The sequence below is a fragment of the Chiloscyllium plagiosum genome, unplaced genomic scaffold, assembly GCF_037043375.1.
Source record: "Chiloscyllium plagiosum isolate Xiang-an unplaced genomic scaffold, Cpla_swu_hap1 HiC_scaffold_17, whole genome shotgun sequence".
Taxonomy (NCBI): domain Eukaryota; kingdom Metazoa; phylum Chordata; class Chondrichthyes; order Orectolobiformes; family Hemiscylliidae; genus Chiloscyllium; species Chiloscyllium plagiosum.
Window position 1 is genome coordinate 48,751,909 of NW_028270155.1, and position 23,476 is coordinate 48,775,384.

A 23,476-nucleotide genomic window follows, 5' to 3' on the forward strand; every position below is an offset into this window, starting at 1 on the left:
CGCAGTATTCCAAGTGTCGTCTAACCAAAGTTTTATAGAGCTGCAACAAGATCTCACAACTCTTAAACTCAATCCCCCTGTTAATGAAAGCCAAAACACCATGTGCTTTCTTAACAACCCTGTCCACTTGGGTGGCTATTTTAAGAGATCTATGTACCTGCACCCCAAGATCCCTCTGTTCCTCCACACTGCCAAGAATCCTATCCTTAATCCTGTACTCAGCTTTCAAATTCAACCTTCCAAAATGCATCACCTCGCATTTATCCAGGTTGAACTCCATCTGCCACCTCTCAGCCCATCTCTGCATCCTGTCAATGTCCCGCTGCAGCCTACAATAGCCCTCTATACTGTCAATGACACCTCTAACCTTTGTGTCACCTGCAAACTTGCTGACCCATCCTTCAATCCCCTCATCCAAGTCATTAATAAAAATTACAAACAATAGAGGCCCAAGGACAGAGCCCTGTGGAACACCACTCACCACAGACTTCCAGGCAGAATATTTTCCTTCTACTACCACTCGCTGTTTTCTGTTGGCCAGCCAATTCTGTATCCAGACAGCTAAGTTCCCCTGAATCCCATTCCTCCTGACCTTCTGAATGAGCCTACCATGGGGAACCTTATCAAATGCCTTGCTGAAGTCCATATACACCACATCCACAGCTCGACCCTCATCAACCTTTCTAGTCACATCCTCAAAGAATTCTATAAGGTTTGTGAGGCATGACCTGCCCCTCACAAAGCCGTGTTGACTGCATTTAATCAAGCCATGCTCTTCCAGATGGTCATAAATTCTATCCCTCAGAATCCTTTCTAACACCTTGCAGACGACAGACGTGAGACTGACTGGTCTGTAATTGCCGGGGATTTCCCTATTTCCTTTCTTGAAGAGAGGAATTACATTTGCCTCTCTCCAGTCCTCAGGTACGACTCCAGTGGAGAGCGAGGATGAAAAGATCTTCGCAAGTGGCGAAGCAATTGCATTTCTCATTTCCCAAAGCAGCCGAGGACAAATCTGGTCCGGGCCTGAGTGAATGGGGGTGGGGATGAAGGTGATAGGGTGGAGTGGATAGGTGGAAAGGAAGAAAGGCAGGTAGGACAGGTCATGAGAGCGGTGCTGAGCTGGAAGGGTAGAGCTGGGGTGAGTTGGGGAAAGGGCAAATGAGGAAACTGGTAAAATCCACATTGATGCCCTGGGGTTGAAGTGTTCCGAGGTGGAAGATGAGGTGTTCTTCCTCCAGGTGTCAAGTGGTGAGGGAGCGATCGTGGAGGAGCTGAAAATGTGTTGCTGGAAAAGCATAGCAGGTCAGGCAGCATCCAAGGAGCAAGAGAATCAACATTTTGGGCATGAGCCCTTCTTCAGGAATCCTTCTTCATGATCGTGGAGGAGGCCCAGGACCTGCATGTCCTCAGCAGAGTGGGAGGGGGAGTTGAAATATTGGGCCATAGGGCGGTGAGGTTGATTGGTGCAGGTGTCCCGGAGATGTTCCCTAAAGCATTCTGCTAGGAGGCGTCCAGTCTCCCCAATGTAGAGGAGACCGCATCGGGAGCAACGGATACAATAAATGATATTGGTGGATGTGCAGGTGAAACTTTGATGGATGTGGAAGGCTCCTTTGGGGCCTTGAGTGGAGGTGAGGGAGGAGGTGTGGACGCAGGTTTTGCAATTTCTGCGGTGGCAGGGGAAGGTGCCAGGATGGGAGGGTGGGTTGTTGGTGGGGGCGTGGACCTGACCAGGTAGTCACAGAGGGAACGGTCTTTGTGGAAGGCGGAAATAGGTGGGTAGAGAAATATATCCCTGGTGGTGGGGTCCGTCTGGAGGTGGCGGAAATGTCGTTGGATGATATGGTTTATATGAAGGTTGGTAGGGTGGAAGGTGAGCACCAGGGGGGGTTCTGTCCTCATTACGGTTGGAGGGGTGGGGTTTGAGGGTGGAGGGGCGGGCTGTGGAGATGTGTTGGAGGGCATCTTTAACCACGCTGGAAGGGAAATTGTGGTCTCTAAAGAAGGAGGCCATCTGGTGTGTTCTGTGGTGGAACTGGTCCTCCTGGGAGCAGATACGGCGGAGGCAGAGGAATTGGGAATACGGGATGGCACTTTTGCAGGAGGTATGGTGGGAAGAGGTGTAATCCAGGTAGCTGTGGGAGTCGGTGGGTTTGTAGAAAATGTCAGTGTCAAGTCGGTCATCATTAATGTAGATGGAGAGGTCTAGGAAGGGGAGGGAGGTGATAGAGATGGTCCAGGTGAATTTAAGGTCAGGGTGGAATGTGTTGGTGAAGTTGATGAATTGCTCAACCTCCTCGCAGGAGCACGAGGTGGCACCGATGCAGTTATCAATGTAGCGGAGGAAGTGTTGGGGAGTGGTACCGGTATAGAATGCTGATGCAGCATAGATTGCAGTTTCCAATTCCGGTTTGATGTTGTGAGTATTTCTGAAAAAAGAGGCAGGTTGTTGAAGCTTTAGATCTTGCACTCATCAGGACAAATGCAAGGAAACGAGCTGATTGGTTCACAGAGGACTCTGATTGGTAAAAATGTTGCCATGGCAAATGCACCAGTGAAGTGATCACAAATCTTTTGTTTAAATTCAAGAAAAGGCAAGTCAAATCTGATTGGTAAAGCTGTGCATCAGAGAATGCACAAAGGAACAGTATCCCCTAAATTTTTCTTTAATTGTAAAGGTGTAATGTCTAGACAAAGCAACTATTACTGTTCCACAAGAATTAATGCTGGAATTCAAATATTTTATATCTTTATTAATGACTTGTGGCATGATGAGAAACAATGGTGAATAAGGTTGACATCATGATTTGGAGATGCCGGTGTTGGACTGGGGTGTACAAAGTTAAAAATCACACAACACCAGGTTATAGTCCAACAGGTTTAATTGGAAGTACACTAGCTCTCGGAGCGCCGCTCCTTCATCAGGTGATAGTGGAGGGCTTAATCCTAACAGAGAGAATTTATAGCAAAAGTTTACAGTGTGATGTAACTGAAATTATACATTGAAAAATACCTTGATTATTTGTTGAGTCTTTCATCTGTTCGAATACCATGATACCACACTTCTTTCATGTGTAAATCACAAAACCTTTTTTTTTAAAGTTACATTCTCAGGTTAGCTGTAACAATGGGTGTTAGCTCGACAATATGTTGGAGGTGTTGGCCCCCTGTGTTCTCTGACTATGCCATGATGTTGAGATTGATTCTAATCTAAAAAGTGAGATAACAGAGTTTTACATGAATTCATGCAGTTTTTGAGCTCAGAGTTTTACATGAATTCATGCAGTTTTTGAGCAAAATACAATGTAACTCTGCAAGTACAAATTCACCCCACAAAATATATGTGTGCATATATGTGGGTCTTTGTCTGTCTGTGTATGTGTGTCTGTCTGGGGTGGGGGTTGTGAGTGTGAGAGAGAGTGTATATATGTGTGTAGAGTGTCTTAAGTCTGTGAGAGGGTGCATGTGGGAGTGTGTGTGTGTGTGTCCAGGGTGGGGGTTTGTGAGTGTCTGTGAGAGAGAGTGTATATGTGTGTGCATGAATGTAGAGTGGTCTAAGTCTCTGAGAGGATGCCTGTGTGAGTGTGGGAGTGTGTGTGTCTGCAAGGGTGTGTGTGAGTGTCTGTGTGCGTGTCTGTGTGCATGTCTGTGTATATGTGTGTCCGTGTGTATGTGTGTGTATAGAAGTGTGTGTGTTTGTGTGTGTGTGTGGAGGAGTGTCTGTGTGTGTGTATAGTGCAATGGTGGTCACCTGTAATGTGACATGAACCCAAGGTCCCGGTTGAGGCCCTCTCTGTGGGTACCGAACTTAGCTATCAGCCGCTGCTCGGCCACTTTTCGATGCTGCCTCTCCCGAAGTCCGCCTTGGAGGATGGTCACTGAAGGTCCGAGGTCGAATGTCCTGCACCACTGAAGTGTTCCTCAACTGGGAGGGAACACTTCTGTCTGTTGATTATTGTGCGGTGCCCATTCATCTGTTGTCGTAGCCTTTGCTCGGTTTCCCCAATGTACCATGCCTCCGGGCATCCTTGCCTGCAACATATAAGATAAACAACGTTGGCTAGTCACATGAGTACCTGCCATGTACAAGGTGGGAGATGTCCCCACGTGTAATGGTGGTATCTACGTCCACACTCTGACTCGTCTTGCAGCACCTACCGTGACAGGGTTGGATGGAGTTGTCCTGAGAGCCGGGCAGCTTGCCACAAACAATGATTTGTTTGAGGTTTGGCGGTTGTTTAAAGGCAAGTAGTGGAAGTGTGAGGAAGATCTTGGTGAGGTTCTGACCCTCATTGATAATGTGTTGCAGGTCACAAAGAACATGGCGTAGTTTTTCAGCTCCTGGGAAGTACTGAACAATGAAGGGTACCCTGTCAGTTACAGATGCACTCACACAAGCACCCCCTCACAGACTTAAGACACTCTACCCTCGCTACACACACATATACACTCTCTCTCGCACTCACAACCCCCAACCCAGACAGACACACAAAGACCCACATGCACACATATATTTTGTGGGGTGAATTTGTACTTGCAGAGTTACATTGTACTTTGCTCAAAAACTGCATGAATTCATGTAAAACTCTGTTATCTCACTTTTTAGATTAGAATCAATCTCAACATCATGGCATAAACAGAGAACACAGGGGGCGAACATCTCCAACATATTGTCTAGCTAACACCCATTGTTACAGCTAACCTGAGAATGCAACTTTTTAATATAAAAGATTTTGTGATTTACACATGAAAGAAGTGAAACTATCATGGTATTTGAACAGATGAAAGACTCAACAGACAATCAAGGTATTTTTCAATGTATAATTTCAGTTACATCACACTGTAAATTTTTGCTATAAATTCTGTGCCTTACAATTGTGTCGTCTACTATCACCTGATGAAGGAGCGGTGCTCCGAAAGCTAGTGTGCTTCCAATTAAACCTGTTGGAGTATAACCTGGTGTTGTGTGATTTTTAAGGTTGATATCAGTGAGGTCATGGTAATGTGAGAATAAGATGGAATAAGGACCAATGTGTGTAGAATCGCAAATACACCTTCTCCTACCTTTCCTAATGAATGGTGGTATGTTTAATAATGTCTAGCGATGATCACTTATCTGAGTCCAAACTTGATCCAAAATTAAGTATAATGATGAGCACAATAACTTAGAAAGAATATATTGGCCATGAAAGTCATGTAGTGCTAGAACATTCACTACAATATGGTTAGAAATATAAAACAAGGCTTGCTTTCCCTAGAATATAGAATTTTTAAGTTTTGAAAGCAATTGACTGGGTGCATCAAGATTTCTCTTTAATAATTATTCATGGAATGTAGATGTCACTGGCTGGTCTAGTCCTTACTGCCCATTCTTAATTGCCCTTGAGAAGGTGCTAGTGAGCTGTGCAACACTCTGAAAGCTTGTACTTCCAAATAAATCGGTTGGACTATAACCTGGTGTTATGTAGAATCGATAATACACCCTTTCCTCCCCTTCCTAATTTGTTTTAATATTGCCCACCCCAGTCCAACACCGCTATTTCCACATCATTCTTAAACTGCTGCAGCCTATTTGTTGTAAGTAGACGCACAATGCTATTAAGGAAGGAGTTCCTGGATTTTGTAGCCAATGACACTGAAGAAATGGTGATACAGTTCCAAGTCAGGATGGCAAATGGATTGGTGGAAAATTTACAAATGATGGTGCTCCCATGTATCTGCTATCCTTGTCATTCTACATCGTTGTGGTCATGGGTTTGGAAAGTGCTGCCCAAGGAGCCTTGGTGAATCTTGTAGGTGGTACACGCTGCTGCGACTGGATGTTGGTGAGGGAGGAAGTGGATGATTGTGGATATGATATCAATCAAAAGAGGTGCTTTGTCCTGAATGGTGTCAAGTTCTTGAATGTTGTTGGAGACACACTCATCCAGGTAAGTGGGATTTTTCCATTGAAGTCCTAAATTGTGACTTGTAGATACTGGACAGGAGGGTGGGGATTAGGAGGTGAGTTACTCTCTGCAGGCTCCCTAGTTTCTGACCTCATCTTATAGCCACTGTATTTATATGGTTATTCTGGTACAGTGTCTTCTCAATGAAAACCCCAGAAGGCTGTCTGTTTCGATGTGGTGAACATTAACCTGGAAACAGTAACAATAAGGAAAAAATAGCATTTCTATGAAACTTCTGGGAAAACCATTTTTTTATCAAATAGGAAAGAATATTAAGAATTTGCATCACCTGTAAAGGGATCAGTTTTAATTTTTTGGACAGTATGAAATTCTGACCCATGTGACTTGGAAGTATTGCCAATAGGAAACAAACAAAGAAATGGAACACATGACCAGTGGCAAAAGGGAGTCTTCAAGGCACAAGAACTAGAGGAAGAAGAAAGAGAAAGATGACAAACCGGAAAAAAAGCAACATAGAATGAAGAAGAGGAGGATAAATCAACGGACTCTCCATGACAGGGTGAGTTTTCTGTTTGGCAGTAAGAAGAAAAATATTTTCCAGGAGCTCTTGGGGAAATGATATAAAGATGAGTTAAATGGGATTTAATCCTAAAAACAATGTAAAATAGTATCGGGGGACCAGATCGTGAACCTATTATTGCTGTTTCATCGATTTGAAATGAACTTCAGCAGCGTGTGCTATTCGGAGCAATGTGACCTAAGAGAGAGAGATTCACTTCGTCAGTAGTAACAATATTTAGGGACCGGAACACTGCTGCCAGTGAATATGACTCCAGAGCTGAAACGATTGAGACCCTATATGCTGGAAACTATGTTTGAAAATCTTGGGACAGGTGCAGTGAAAGGATTGTTCATGGTTGTGTGAGATGCATATTTGCTGAATGAATAACTTAACTAAAAGTGAAATTTTCCTCCAGTTGAAATATCATTTGCTTATTCATTTATGTTTAGTCCACATTTCCTTCGATACAAATCAGAGGCAAAGTTATAAAGAAGTGAAACATTGTTAGTAATTTCTTCATTTTGGGGTCATTCAGTTAATTTGTTTATCTTAGTTTATAGCCTCCTCACAGGAATTGTAACATTCCACCAATGAGGAAGTTGAACAGGGGAACAAGCTTTCAAATTAGATATCTACTCAGGAGGAACATTAGGAAATGTTTCATTCTGCAAAGGATGGTAGAAAGGAAAACTCTGTCCCACAGAGCAGAAAATATTAGCTTATTTATTATTAAATCTGAGATTCAATAGATGATTTTCTGACCAAGAGCTTTAAATAAGATATATGAAGCCAAAGAGTATGCATGCCAAGATCTCACTGAATGGCAGGACAGAATTAAGGGCTGAATGATGTGTTTCTGCTCCTGTGCTTCTCTGATTAAATTATATACAATATACAACACAGAAACATACCACCTGGCCAATTTGTCCACATCAATGTTTATACTGTACACACATTACTCCAATTACCTCAATATTGCCTGCACTGTGACCATCTATTCATTACAAACAGAGAAGAAAAATGGTGTATGTTCTTTTATTAAGTCTTTCTTGTCTTAATCACATTAAAACATTTAGTTTTTTTTTTCTTGCACCAAACACAACTCTTGCAATGTCTCTGAAATGAAACGGGCAAATTAAAGTACAGCACTTTTTTTCAACCTTCATTTAATTTACTTCTGTCCCACTTGCCAACTATAAGTTGCTATGCCAAAGATAAGAGGTGAGCTGCCAACATTAACACTCCTATGGTCACTATAGATCTGCAGCACACTTCAAATTAAGCACTTTATAGCTTCTGTTGACAATAACTGGGGTTGTAAATTGTACCAAGTGTAGCATCAATGTTGGAAAGTGTCAATTTCTGTAATAGCAATTAGAATGTCAACCTTTAAAGAAGCTGAGTCAATGGTCTATCAAAAGAAATGACTTTTACAGTCAAGCAGCATTATGAATGGTCAATGGTTTCTGTTTGAAAGGAAGTTGTGGATTCCAAAAGGATACTGAATATAGATTCTGGAGTTTGGTGACTTCATTCAGCAGTCAATTCAAACCCTTCATCAAAATGAACTATTAATTGCCATTTATTAAAAAGGTAAGAATGCTCATTTTACCATACCTTATTCAATTGCTCTCTAAAGTTCAAGAGTGAGCATCCTCAATGTCCCTCTCTCATTTCCTTAACTCTTCATGCACGGATAGCATCTTGGGCTTAGTGCACTCATGGGTTTGGAATTTTCACTGTGCAATGCACATGTGCTCATCCTATACCAGAGGTACAACATTGGATCAATTGTTGGTGTCTAGTGCATATCTGAAGGGTCTATTGCAATATGTAAATATCAGAGCCTAAATTTGTCAAAAGCTTCTTTTGTGAAAGGCTTTCCCAGCCTCCATGTGATAACTACACTCAAAAATTATGGTACTAACAAACAAGATGGATCTTTCAGCATCCCTATTCAAACTTTTATATGCTGGTTAGTTGCTGATTTGCCGTTTATGCTGCTCATTAACTTTACAACAATTTCTGCTCTATTTCCCCTGTTCTTTAGCTTAATTCTACCTTCAGCTAGCACATTGTTTTAATGCTAAATTGTTTCTATCTATTTTTAGGACAGTTTTAAGAAAGACATGGTGGTTTGGTAAGTTTGCAGACATACCTTCTTGAAGGGTGAAGTGGTGCAATGAGGGCAAGGGAGTGAGAGAGGAAGGTTGATTTAGCAGTGTCATATTCAAAATGTGTTTTCTGGGAGCACTTCGCCAACTTCAACTTTTCATGAAGCAAGGTCCCAGCTGCTTATTCTTCACCAGTGACACTGGCATGGAGTTACGTCATCTGGAGCAGCTGCATCATAAGTCAAGTCATAGAAAATGTTGTACTATGGCACAGATTCCAAATTTGGCGATAGTGTATTCACTTCCTTCCTCCAAGTCATTAATATATATCGTAAACAGTTGTGGGCCCAGCACTGATCCCGCTGGAATTCAATTCATCATGGGTCGCCTACCTGAACAAGAACCCTTTATCCCCACTTGCTGTTGCCTGCCCATTAGCCAATTCCCCATCCATGTCAATATACTAGCTCAAACACTGTGAGCTCTTATCTTATGACTTAACCTTTTGTGATGTACTTTGTCAAGTGCCTTCTGGAAGTCCAAATATAACACATCTATTGGTTCCCTTCTATTCACTCTGGTTGAGACTTCTACGGCAAACTCTAATAAACTAGTCAGATGTGATTTCCCTTTCATGAACCCATGCTCTGCTTGATTAGGTTATTAGGTTCTAAATGTTCCATTATTACTTCCTTAGTAATTGATTACAGTACTTTTCCAACAATAGACATTAGGCTAATCAGTCCATAGTTATCCACTTCTTGTCTCCTCTTTTTGAACAGGGGTGTCTCATTGGCAGTTTTCCAATCCTCTGAAATTTCTCCAGAAACCATGAATTTTTTGAAAATTGCAAACAATGCATCCACAATCTGTGCAGTTATTTCTTTTCGAATCCTTGGATGTAAGCCATCAGGGCCAAGGGACTCATCATCCTTTAGCCCTATTAGTTTGCTTAAAACTACTTTAGTGATGATGATAGTTCTTAATTCTTCCCCCTTATTCCTTAGAATCAATGGAATGTTCAAAGTATCTTCCACTATAAAGACTGTTGCACAATATCTGTTTAACTCCTCTGCCATTTCCTTGTTTCACAATACTATGTCCCAGAACAATTTTCTAAGTGATCTATATTCACTGTCTTCTCTTTTATATATTTGACGAAGCTCTTTTTGTCAGATTTTATATTCCTCACTAGTTTGCCCTTGTGGTTTATTTTCTCTGTCTTTATTACCATTTGTCATCTTTTGCTGGATTCTGAATTTATCCCGGTCAGAAAATCATACAGCATGGAAACAGACCTTTCAATCCAACTCGTCCATGCAACCAGGCATCCCAGTCTGACCTAGTCCCATTTGCCAGCATTTGGTCCATATCCCTCTAAACTCTTCCTATTCATGTACCCATCCAGGTTCCTTTTAAATATAGCCGTCTTCACTACTTCCTCTGGCAGCTCATTCCATCCACGCACCACCCTCTAAGTGAAAAAGTTATCCTTCATGTGTTTTTCTAAATCTTGCCCATTTCACCTTAAACTTATCGCCTCTAGTTTTGAACTCCCCCACCCTAGGAAAAAAAAACCTTGGCAATCCGCCCTGTCCATGCCCCTTATGATTTTACAGTCAACTCTCAGCCTCTGACACTCCAGGGAAAAACTTCCCAGCTTATACAGCGGCTGTCTATAGCTCAAACCTTCCAGTCCCAGCAACATCCTGTAAATCTTTTCTGCATCATCCTCAAGTGTAATGACATCCTTCCTATAGAAGGCCCATCAGAACTGTATGCAGTATTCCAAAAGTGGCCTCACCAATGTGCTATGCAGCTGCAACATGGCATCCCAATTTCTTTACTCAGTGTTCTGACCAATGAAGACAAGTGTGCCAAATGCCTTTTTCATCACACTGTCTATCTGTGACACTACTTTCAAGGAACTAAGCACTTGCACCCCCAGGTCACTCTGTTCAGCATTGCTTCCCAGAGCCCGATCAGTAACTGTGTAAATCCTCCCTGATTTTACTTATCAAAATGTAACCATCACATTCACAAAATTAAACTCCATCTGCCACTCCTTGGCCCTCTGGCCCATCTAATCAAGGTGCCGTTGTCCTGTAAGATAATCTTCACTGTCCACTACTCAACCTGCTTTGGTGTCATAGGCAAACTTACTGACCGTACCTCTTATATTTTTCTAAATGACAAAAAGCTGTGGACCCAGCACTGATCTATCTAACACACCACTGGTCACAGGCCTCCAGTCCAAAAAACAACCCATCACCACTCCATGTCTTTTACCTTACAGCCAACTTTATATCTAATTGGCTAGCTTCCCTGGACCCTATATGATCTTGCCTTACTAACCAGTCTACCATGGCTGCTCCCAGTCTGTCTAATAATGATTCATTGTTATTTCCTTAAAGTAAGAGTAAATCTTCAGTCTCAGTTCAGCTGAGGGATCTGCTTCAGTCAATGTTATGTGATTCTGCAAATTTCTCTCTAAACTGCTGTCTGTTTTCTTAAAAGGAAGATAAATTGCATCAGGAACCATTATCTTTCTATTCCTGTAACAGTCCAAAACAGACAGTCCAGTTGCACAGTCATTCAGTCCCATACACTGTCGCAGTTTCATCTAATCCATAGAGGAAAAAAAACTTTTGTTTCAGTTGTTTCTTCCAATTGCCAGATGCTCAGTGAAAGTGTTGATTTGTTAGACAGTGAACAGATCACGAATCTCATTGGTGCCACTTCACTCACCACAGGAAATCACATCAGTGGAAATCAAAGAAGAAAATGAAAATCTTTATCAATGAGTATTAAAATACAGAGGGACTTACTTTATAGACAGAACACTGAGTGGCGCAATTGAACAATTCTGACAGAAAAGCTCTATAACTCATTGTTAGATAAAAATAACATCACTTAGGGATTTTCAGAAGACCTTAACTGAAGACAAGTTAAGAGGGTTCATGATGTTTGACATTTACATTCTTTAAACTATTATTACCAGCGCCAATATCAATATCCACAAACAATAGCAGCTCCAAATACTTGTAGCAATCGAAATAAAATCAATGTTAAATATTATCTAATCAAAATTGCTTTATTTAGATGCCATACAGCTATGAAGAGAGGTTGGGTAGGTCAGGTTTATTTTCATTAGAAAAAAGGAGATAGAGGGGGGACCTTATTGAGGCTTATAAAATCATGAAGGTTTAGACAGGGTGGATAGAGACAAGCTTTTTCCCAGGGTGAAGGATTCAATAATGAGAAGTCACGCTTTCAAGGTGAGAAGTGAGAAGTTTAAGGGGGATACACGCGGCAAGTACTTCACACAGAGGGTGGTGGGCGTTTGGAACGCATTGCCAGCAGAGGTGGTAGAGGCAGGCACAGTACATTCATTTAAGATGCGTCTGGACAGATGCATGAGTAGGTGGGGAGTAGAGGGATACAGATGCTTAGGAATTGACCGACAGGTTTAGACAGTACATTTAGATCGGCTCAGTCTTGGTGAGCTGAAGGGCCTGTTCCTGGGCTGTAAATTTTCTTTGTACGCTGTGGAAACAGGCCCTTCAGCCCAACAAGTCCACACCAACCCTCCAGAGAGTAACCCTTCCAGACCCATTCCCCCATGTTTACCCCTGACTAATGTACTCACCATTATGGACAATTTAGCATGGCCAGTTCACCTGACCTACACATCTTTAGATTGTGGGAGGAAACTGGAACACAGACACAGGGAGAATGTACAAACTCCACACAGACAGTTGCCCAAGTTGGGAATTGAACCCAGGTCACTAGCACTGTGAGGTAGCAGTGCTAACCACTGAGCCTTGTTTAAGATATTAAAAAGATAGCACAAAGTAATTAGTAACATTGTACAGACATGATCGTTTTGGTGATGTTTATGAGAGAAACAGGGCTGGATCTTTTACTTGGCATCCAGAAACAGCTGTCAAACTTCTCATTGGCTTATGTCAAAACAAGTTTCAGCTTCTGAGAATGTCTTGATAAATTTCAACTATAAGATGTGAGACTCACTTTTGCCTTAGCCAAAATATAGAACCAAAAACAATTAAGATGAAGTATGACGGAATTATGTATACAAATAATGGCTTTTAACATGAAGGCAGGTGTAATGAAGGAATATCCTACGTTCACAGTTCTTCAAGCCTGAAACAGAAGACACAAAATTAAAGCCTCAAGGCAACCATCATTATTATTCTGCTGTCATTTGTATTACTGATTTGTGACTATTACAGCATCGATGAATTGGAACTTTTGAAATTAATATATCGTATTGGTCTGTTATTAAGTATCATGCTAACTGCAAATGCCAGTGATGTCTTGCACTTTTAGGAACATAGTCATCTAGCAGAAATGCTTAAATGTTATGTGACATAACTGATGGCAATTAAGAATCAATTGGATTTGTTGTGGATCTCGAGTCACATATAGGCCAGACTAGGCAGTTTTCTTCCCTAAATTGCACTGAAAATCCAGATGGGTTTTGGGTTATGGTCATCATTAGACTTTTCATTCTGAATTTTTATTGAATTCAAATTCCAACTGGATCCCTGGAACCTTACCTCGGACTCTGGATTAAAAGTCCAGTGACAATAGGCCATTGCCTCCCCCAATCTCACATGATTTCACCTGCAAATGGTATATCTCACATGATTTCACCTGCAAATTTGTAGCAAATGATTGCCACAAACAATCTCTCTCAATTCAACCTTTTATTTCACCTTCACAGACATAAAACTCCTGCAAAATTTGCACTCATCATTTAATCATGACACCATCCAAGACTTTTTCAGGACACTTACCAACTTACCAACACAATTCCTTCGTTCTTGCAGGAAACATTGACATACAAGAGTTGGGAACATGAACAAACTGGAGGCAAATGTGCACACTTGTATGTTTTAATCCTAATGGAGGAGACAATGCTGACCATCATGGGAAAAGGTCATTACCAAGGCATCCCCAAAATAATCAATGATGAGTTGATCTGTTTACCCAACCATACTGCTTTAATCCCACTTCTCTCCCATCTGTCAGTTACTTCTGACTGAGACGCTGTAGTTGGTGTTCATGTTGTCTCATTATCAAACTAAATCCTGGATGAGCCCTTGTTTTGTGGGCGGCACGGTGACACAGTGGTTAGCACTGCTGCCTCACAGCGTCAGAGACCTGTGTTCAATTCCCACCTCAGGCGACTGACTATGTGGAGTGTGCACATTCTCCCCATGTCTGTGTGGGTTTCCTCCCACAGTCCAAAAATGTGCAGGTTAGGTGAATTGGCCATGCTAAATTGCCCATAATGTTAGGTGAAGGGGTAAATGTAGGGGAATGGGTCTGGGTGGGTTGCGCTTCGGCGGGTTGGTGTGGACTTGTTGGGCCGAAGGGTGTGTTTTCACACTGTAAGTAATATTGTTTATGTTTCAATCTTACAACAGACCAATACTTTTTACTTTTACAATGGACAAAGTGTGACATCTAGGGAACCTATTTAAGAAAATATAGTCCTAAGACTCTACTCTTTTGAATAAACAACAGTAAATTTAACTGGACAATGATAGAACAGTAATATAATCTACAAAACAAGCACAATTTGTTTCTAACACCCAAAATTAACCTGTTGTAAGTACGGGTAACAGACTGATCAAGCACCTCTCGGTGCACATCAAATAATACACATGATCAAAACAGATCCCCCAGATTAAATCGGCAATGCCCCAGACATTAATGAATAGTGGGTCATCAAATCTCACTAAATTTCACAAGAGATTACAATTCTTCACTTTTACCTATCTGGCCATGACCCTCACATTCATGGACTGCCTTAATGACTGCTCTCATTCTGGTCAATGGTATTTCTTTCCTGGATCAAAACTCAGGACTCTGAAATTGTACACTAGTATTCATTCACAAGAACAACTCCAGCTCTTCACTGATATCTAGCCTTACCATGCCAGTCCTGCTGTTGAGGTTTCACCTGAGCTTCCATCTTGTTCAACTGCATCAAGCAACTGCAAACATTGTATGTGAGCTTTTCAAACTCCACTCTCTCAGCTGCATTTAAGTGTGAATGTTCATGGGCAGCTTCAAAGCTGCCCTTATGCCTCCTTTATACAGACAGCCAATCTTCTCACTCCGTCAGTTCCACAGGATTTCAACTGAGTTCTGACTCAAACACATAACTACCAAATAATTCCTTGAACTGAGATCATTCTAACAGCACAGAGCCATCCAACTGCTCTTGATAGATCACTGAGTTCTCTGCACAGAATCAATGTAATTCAGCCTTCCCATCAGCACCGCTAACTCCAAACAGTCCTAACAATGCTCTGAGTTAGATAGCATTTCCAAGGGAATTGGGAGAGGTAAAAACTTTGAGGCAGGCAGTCAGCATCACTGAGAGGAATGGGCAAGGTGACAACCCCAAGACAGACAGTCAGTATCAGGAAGAGGAGCTAACTTCACCAGGATGTGCAGATGAGGTGCGGATCCTGGGACAGGCAGTTCAACACCTCTGCCTCCACTACTTTCTGAGACAGGGACCTAAAGGGCAACTTTTGCACGCAGAGGGTGTTGCCTGTATGGAATGAGCTGCCAGAAGAAGCAGTGGAGGCTGAAACAATTACAACATTTAAAAGGCATCTGGACAGGCATATGAATGGGAAGGGTTTACAGTGATATGACCACGTGCTGGCAAATGAGAGCTACATTAGGTTAGGAGAGCTGATTCAGCACAAACAAGTTGAATTGAAGGGTCTGTTTCCGTGCTGTACATCTCTGACTATGACTCTATGACTAAGACTTCCAAAGTTGCACCACCCACTGAGAGAAAATATTCTCCTCATCTTGATCCTGAAAGAGTATTCCCTAATTTTAAAATACAGCCCCTTAGTTCTGGACTGACCAATAAAAGAAAATATGTTTTCCACATGGACCTTCACAAGACCTCTCCAAAGGTCAAACTTCAAGCAAGTCACCATTCACTCTCCTCAACTCCAGTGGAAACAAGCCAAGCCGTCCGACCTAATTTTATGAGGCAGCCACCTCATTCTGGGCATCAATCCCATAAGTCTCCTCTAACCAATATATTCACATCCTTCCTCAAATAAGGAGCCCAAAACTGCACATTATAATCAAGAATTATACATCAATGCCATGTATAAATTATGCATACCATCCTTACTCTTATGTTCAATTCCTCTCATAATAAAGCAAAGTATCCTTTTCACCTTAATTTTGTACAATATTAACATACGATCATTTTGTGATTAGTACACCAAAACACCTAAATCCCTCGACACTTTGGAATTCTGTACTTGTTTGAGTAATGCTCTGTTTTTTAAATCTTGCTGCCAGAATGAACAATTTTCCCACATATACACCATTTTCCTGATTTTTACTGACACACTTAATCTTTTGATATCCGTCGGCGACATCCTTTTGTCTTCTTCACAACATACTTGCCTGCACATGTTGATCTTCTGTGAATTTGGCCACCATGCCTTCACTCTCCTTACCTAAAATATTGGTGTAAATTGAAGCCTTATATAGACCTCTGCAGGACAGCATAGCAATAATTTTACAAATGTTAAATGGTATTTATTTACCATTGGATGTCCTCCTCATGTTAAACATTCAGGTTGAATTTTTTAAGGCTATAACTGACTTTGGCTCCCTTACATGCTTTGTGATTTAGATTACTTACAGTGTGAAAACAGGCCCTTTGGCCCAGCAAGTCCACACTGACCCTCCAAAGAGCAACCCACCCATACCCATACATCTAACACTACGGGAAATTTAGCATGGCCAATTCACCTCACCTGCACAATTTTGGACTGTGGGTGGCAACCCAGGCAGACACAGGAAGAATGTGCAAACTCCACACAGTTGCCTGAGGCAGGAATTGAACCGGGTCTGTGGCGCTATGAGGCAGCAGTGCTAACCATTGTCCCACCATGCAACCCTATCCTTCAACTTAGTACCCTCCTACATTTCCTTGGTTAGCCATGCTTGTTTATGCTTCTCTTAGAATTTTTCTTCCTTACTGAGATGTATTTTTCCTGAGAGTGATGTACCATCTCCTTCAATGTCAGTCACTGCTTGTTTGCTGTCATTTTTGCTAATATATCCACCCAATTCCCTTTAGCTAATTTCATCCTCATTTCCTCCTAATCCCCTCTTTTTGCATTAAACATGGCTGTTTCTGATCCAAGCTTCTCATTCTCAAACTGAATATTAAATTCTATTATGTTATGATCATGACTTTCTAGAGGATACTTTGTTCAGAGGTCATTTGATTATGAAATAGTTCAATGCGTGGATGCGGTTTCCCTGTTAAATGTTCGAAGAAAATATTGTACGCAGACGTGAGTAGATTTCTCTTTTAAAAATTTCAAAATTTCAATATTTCAAATTTCATTCAAAAATACGGAAGCTTAAACACTCATTACCGACAGACTCAAGAACAGCTTCATCCCCGTTTTTGAAATGGACCTTGCAAATTTTAAATTTAATGTTGCCCTCACTCTTTCTGCACTTTGTCTGCAGCCGTAATATTGTATTCCTCTATTTATTCTATTTCCCTTATGTACTTTGTATGGTATGATCTGCCTGTATTGCACACAAAACAAAACTTTTCACTGTACTTAGGTACATATGACAATAATAAATTAAATCAAATATTTAGAGCTGGAAAGGGAAATACCCTCTTTTCTAAATTGATATTAAATATCTGAAATAAGAGTCAAGTGAATTAAACAAATTTTCTGAGACAGTGGAAGCAAGATTTAATAGCACATTGGATTTATATCCTGAAATGGTGTCAGGTGTCATCACTGCCTCATTCAGCTTTGTGCTAGAGTGATGTGAGGCCTAGACTGCAGAGTAATACTGCAAGGAGAGCATCAGTATAAGACAAATTTGAAATATGCCAATGCAGGGCCTTACATAATTCATCATGTCAATCATGCCTTTGTGAGCCACACACTTGCTGATAAGTCAGCAGGTTAACTGGTCACGTTTACCTTTCCAGAGACCTGAGCACATATACCTGGGCTGACATTCCAGGGCTCTACTCAGGGAGTACTGCACTGTCAGAGGGGCTGTCTTTTGCAAGAAACATTAACACCAGAATCTGTCTGCTCTTTCAGGTGGACTAAAAGATGCCGTGTTATTATGTAAGAACTGGGACCTTTTTAATAATGATACATTTAGATCTGTAGACGTACATATTTACAACAGAGTCTTTAAGCCCATTGTGGTGGTACTAGTCAACAAAGGAGTGATTACGCTAAACCCATTTTACAACTCCTGGCCCACTGCCCTGGAGGTTATATCAACAAAGTGAATATCTAAATATTAAGTGTTTCTGAATTGACCACCTTTTCAGGCAATGAATTCCAGACTCCCACCACCCTCTGAGTGAGAAAGGTTCTCCTCATCTCTCCACTTAGCTTTTACCTCTTACCTTAAGTCTATGTCCCCGGTTATTGATTACTCTACGAACAGAAAAAGTGCCTTCCTATTCAGAGTATCTGAATAGGTGAATCTTATATACCTCTATCAGGTCTCCTCTCAATCTTTGCAGCTCCAAGGCAAATAACCTCAGCCTGTCCAATCTTTCAAAATAGCTGAGGCAGCACCATGGTAAATTTCTTCTGCACCCTCTCTAGTACAATCACATCCTCCCTTGAATCAGAGCTAGACAATACAGAACAGATCCTTGGGCCCAACAAGTCTGTGTCGCTGCATAATATGGTGATTCAAACAGCATGCAGTACTCCAGCTGTGGACTAAACCATGTTTTGTATAGTTCCAGCATAACTTCCCTGCTCTTGTATTCTATGTCTCAGCTAATAAACACAAGTATCTCATATGCCTTCTTCACCAATTTATCTACCTGCTTACTACCTTCATGGATCTGCAGAAAAGCAGTTGCTCTGACCTTCAGTACTTTCCATGAACATTCATTGAGTAATCCTTTGCCTTGTTAGATCTCCCAAGTATATTGCCTCACACCATTCCAGGTTGAATTCCATTTGCCACTCGTCTGCTCACCTAAGCAACCCATTGATATCATGCTGCAGTTTATGGCTATTTTCCTCACTATTTAACGCCCCAACCATTTCAGTGTTTTCCGCAGACATCTTGACCATCTCCTCTTTTCCCACACCCCACCTTGCAGTGAAGTCCAAATCATTAATGTACACAACAGACAACAACAGCCTGTGCACTTGAATAAGTTTTGATATCATTATACTGTAGTTACTGATTGATTGTTTCAGAAACTTCGTGTTTTAGTTTCTCCAATTGGTTAGCTTAAAAAAAACTGGTTGAGTGCTATTTCCCAGTCCCAGATAAAACTCTACATGCAGAAGGTATAAATTTTGCCCTACATTAAAGGCTTTCTTTCCATAAAACATTTAGCTGCAATAAAGTTTTACGATCTACAATCTTGTTCTCTTGAAAGAGATCAGTCAGTATTGGAGTGAGTTCATCAGTTGCTACTTTAACATTCAGAGAGGGATTTCCTCTGGATCTGGAGATTTATTTCTTGCAATCATTTCAAAACACCCTTTTTTAATTAGAATGAGGTTCAAGATGTTTGGTTAAAGGGTGCTGTCATTTTCTTTTCTTGTGCTGGGTATGTGTGTTAAATCTTCTCTAGTAAATACAGTGGAAAATTGATCATGTAATCTCATGTTAACAGCACAGAAGGGAACCCATTTAGCTAATCATGTCATGCAATACCTCTCTAAGACAGCAATTCACTTAGTGCCATTTCCCTGCCTTCTCCCTGTAACATTTCACTGTTTTTTTGAGAGAACTGTCTAATTCCCTTTTTAATTGCTTCAATTGAACCTACCTCCACCATACTGTACGGCAGGGCATTTCAGACCTGAACAATTTGCTAAGTGAAGAAGTTTTTCTCATATTTTGTTTTTACTTAGTTTATCCATCATTTTAAATCTGTGCCCTCTTGTTCTAAATCCTTTCATGTGTGAGGTCACTTTCTTCCTACCTGCTCTGTCCTTACTCTTTTATGATTTTGAATGCTTCGATCAAATCTCCTGTCACCAGATCTGGATACAATAATCCAGCTGAGACTGAATTAATGACTTATACAACTCAACACAATTTCCTTCCTCTCTTGGTTTATGCACCTTTTGATAAAGCACACAGTGTTCTATGTTTCATTAGTTACATTGTCCACGTTTCAGAGAACACCTCTGGGACACCCGCACCAACCAACCCAATCGCCCCGTGGCTGAACACTTTAACTCCCCCTCCCACTCTGCCAAGGACATGCAGGTCCTTGGCCTCCTCCATCGCCAGACCATGGCAACACGACGCCTGGAGGAAGAGCACCTCATCTTCTGCCTAGGAACCCTCCAACCACAAGGGATGAATGCAGATTTCTCCAGCTTTCTCATTTCCCCTCCCCCCACCTTATCTCAGTCCCAACCCTCGGACTCAGCACCGCCTTCTTGACCTGCAATCTTCTTCCCAACCTCTCCGCTCCCACCCCCTCTCCAGCCTATCACCCTCACCTTAACCTCCTTCCACCTATCGCATTTCCAACGCCCCTCCCCCAAGTCCCTCCTCCCTATCTTTTATCTAAGCCTGCTTGGCATACCCTTCTCATTCCTGAAGAAGGGCTTATGCCCGAAACATTGATTCTCCTGCTCCTTGGATGCTGCCTGACCTGCTGCGCTTTTCCAGCAACACATTTTTCAACTCCCTCCCCTTCCTAGACATCTCCATTTCTATCTCGGGCGGCCGACTCAACATGGACATTTACTATAAATCGACCGACTCCTACAGCTACCTAGATTAAACCTCCTCCCACCCTGCCCCCTATAAAAACGCCATCCCATATTCCGCTGCATCTGCTCCCAGAGGGACCAATTCCAATACCTAACAACCCAGATGGCCTCCTTCTTCAAAGACCACAATTTCCCCTCAGACGTAGTTGACGATGCTCTCCACCGCATCTCCTCCACTTCCCGCTTCTCCGCCCATGAACCCCGCCCCTCTAATCGCCACCAGGACAGAACCCCACTGGTCCTCACCTACCACCCCACCAACCTCCAGATACATCGTATCATCCTTCGTCATTTCCGCCACCTCCAAACAGACCCCACCACCAAGGAAATATTTCCCTCCCCTCCCCTATCAGCGTTCCGGAAAGACCACTCCCTCCACGATTCCCTCGTCAGGTCCACACCCCCCACCGACCCAACCTCCACTCCCGGCACCTTTCCCTGCAACCGCAAGAAATGCATAACTTGCGCCCACACCTCCCCCCTCACTTCCCTCCAAGGCCCCAAGGGATCCTCCCATACCCGTCACAAATTCACCTGCACCTCCACACACATCATTTACTGCATCCGCTGCATCCGATGTGGCCTCCTCTACATTGGGAGACAGGCCGCCTACTTGTGGAACGTTTCAGGGAACACCTCTGGGACACCCGCACCAACCAATCCAACCGCCCCGTGGCTGAACACTTTAACTCCCCCTCCCACTCCACCAAGGACATGCAGGTCCTTGGCCTCCTCCATCGCCAGACCATAGCAACACGACGCCTGGAGGAAGAGAGCCTTATCTTCCACCTAGGAACCCTACAATCACAAGGGATGAATGCAGATTTCTCCAGCTTTCTCATTTCCCCTCCCCCCACCTTATCTCAGTCCCAACCCTCGGACTCAGCACCGCCTTCTCGACCTCTCCGCTCCCACCCCCTCTCCGACCTATTACCCTCACCTTAACCTCCTTCCACCTATCGCATTCCCAATGCCCCTCCCCCAAGTCCCTCCTCCCTACCTTTTATCTTAGCCTGCTTGGCACACCCTCCTCATTCCTGAAGAAGGGCTTATGCCCGCAACGTCGATTCTCCTGCTCCTTGAATGCTGCCTGACCTGCTGCACTTTTCCAGCAACACATTTTTCAACATTGTCAACCTGTCCTACCAACCTCAATGGCTTGTGCATTTGCTCCAGCACTTCCATTAGAATTGTACCCTGCATTCCATGTTGTCTCGCCATGTTCTTCAAACCTAAATTAATCATTTTGTATCTCTCCACATTGAATTCTATTACCTTTTCACCCATTTCACAAGCTTATCTATGTCCTTTTTGAAGTTCTCCATTATTCTACTCATAGTTCACAATGCTTCCAATGTTCATATCATCTGATAACTTTGATGTTATGCTCTGTACACCAAGATCTAGTTCTTAACATATACCAGGAAAAACAAGGGTCCTAGCTCTGACTGTGCAATCTCCACTACAGACGTTTCTCCAACCCCAAAAAATATCCATTAATCATGACTTTGTTTCCCGTTGCACAGCCAATTCAGTATCCAAGTTGCTACAATCTTTTTATTCAATGAGTCATAACGTTGTTCACCAGTCTGTTGTGTGGTACTGCCAAATGCCTTTTGGAAGTCCATTTATACCATGTCCATTTCCTCATCAATTTCTTCATCAATGTTAGCGATCATTTAGCTCCAACAATTTAGTTTAAACATACCTTTTATGTAATTCTTTAATAAGCCTATACTGGCCACCTTAAATGTACTGACATTTGTCCATATGACTATTAATTTTGTCACAAATTGTTTCTAGAAGATTCCCCAAGACAAAGTTAAATTGAAGTTGCTGGGCTTATCTTTATATCTCTTTTTGAACAAGGATGTGACATTTGTAATCATCCAGTCCTCTGTGACCACATATTTTACTTAGTGCTCGACTTTATTCTTAGGATCACAAATAAATTCATTGTTTATTTCAAGATCTGAAATGTCTAATTCTTTCTTTTTGATATTTTTGACCAGAAGTTTCCTTGTTAACTGGAATCAAACATAAAGTATGTAATGCAAATGAAAATCACAGACTATCAGGGGACCAAATTTCAGAGCTCAGAATAAACTGGATAAAACTTAATTTGTGCCATGTTTCCTAGGAAATAGTAGGTATTACATTTCCTGGCTGGTGCAAATGACATTTGTTATTGCTATTGGATGCATTCCTAGATATACAAAAAGCTTAGCTGTTTTCCAATTCAATGTTATAAATATATATGTACAGTTATAAGATCATTGACTTTTATTATCAGTTCATTAAGAAATCATGATTGTATGCTGAGAAATTGCAATACAAAAGCTTACAAATATATACAATGAAGAACCTGCTACGTAATTCAAAATACAGAAACAATTCACAAGAATAAAAATGCCAGCGATTCAAAACTGCACCTTACTGGCTGAATTTAACTTTGAATTGCAAGGTATAAGTTGTAAGAACTTTGCTCAATACGCCATTTACTAATTCATAACTGTCAGTTTTTATCTTTGAAGTCCAAAAACCTAACTGAAATTGAAATAAGGAAATCTTCTCTCTTTGCCAACCCAGGATTGTCAAGTTAACTCTTCAGTGAAGGCTAAGGATTTTTGGCACTGCATCTCTGAAAACAGATTTGAACTTATTGGTGATCCTACTTATACGATCGTTCAGATTAGATTGTTTGAATATTTAGAACAATTTTCAGTTTAGTGCTGCACAGCACGTAGCTGTACCTTCATCCTTGGGTCCTATATCAAACATTCTCTCATTATCCACACATGTTGTTTTTGTGGTTTGATTTGCTTTCAATATAATAAACTGTTTTAACTTTCAAGGACATTGTATTTAACCCCTGTGCTGCTGTCATGGGGTTAAATTTGTATATTTTACTCCATTCTTCTGCTAAGGTTGAGAAGGTATTTTGCCTCACTTCTTCCACATCGGCATCCATGTGAAAATATTTTGAGCTGAGAACTGAATGATACCATAGGTTGACAATGGTCTGTAGTTCTGAGACCTGTTTGAATG

The 23,476-nt window shown here is 41.7% G+C and overlaps 1 long non-coding RNA gene across 1 annotated transcript in view; it reads right to left on the bottom strand.

Moving 5' to 3' along the window:
- Positions 1-2,894: 2,894 nt before the first annotated feature.
- The window catches only part of LOC148147329 (uncharacterized), a 71,791-nt gene continuing 51,209 nt past the window's right edge, over positions 2,895-23,476 (bottom strand). Inside the window, exon 3 of the long non-coding RNA XR_015759876.1 lies at positions 2,895-4,035. This is a non-coding gene — a long non-coding RNA (uncharacterized LOC148147329). The remainder of the gene's footprint in view (positions 4,036-23,476) is intronic.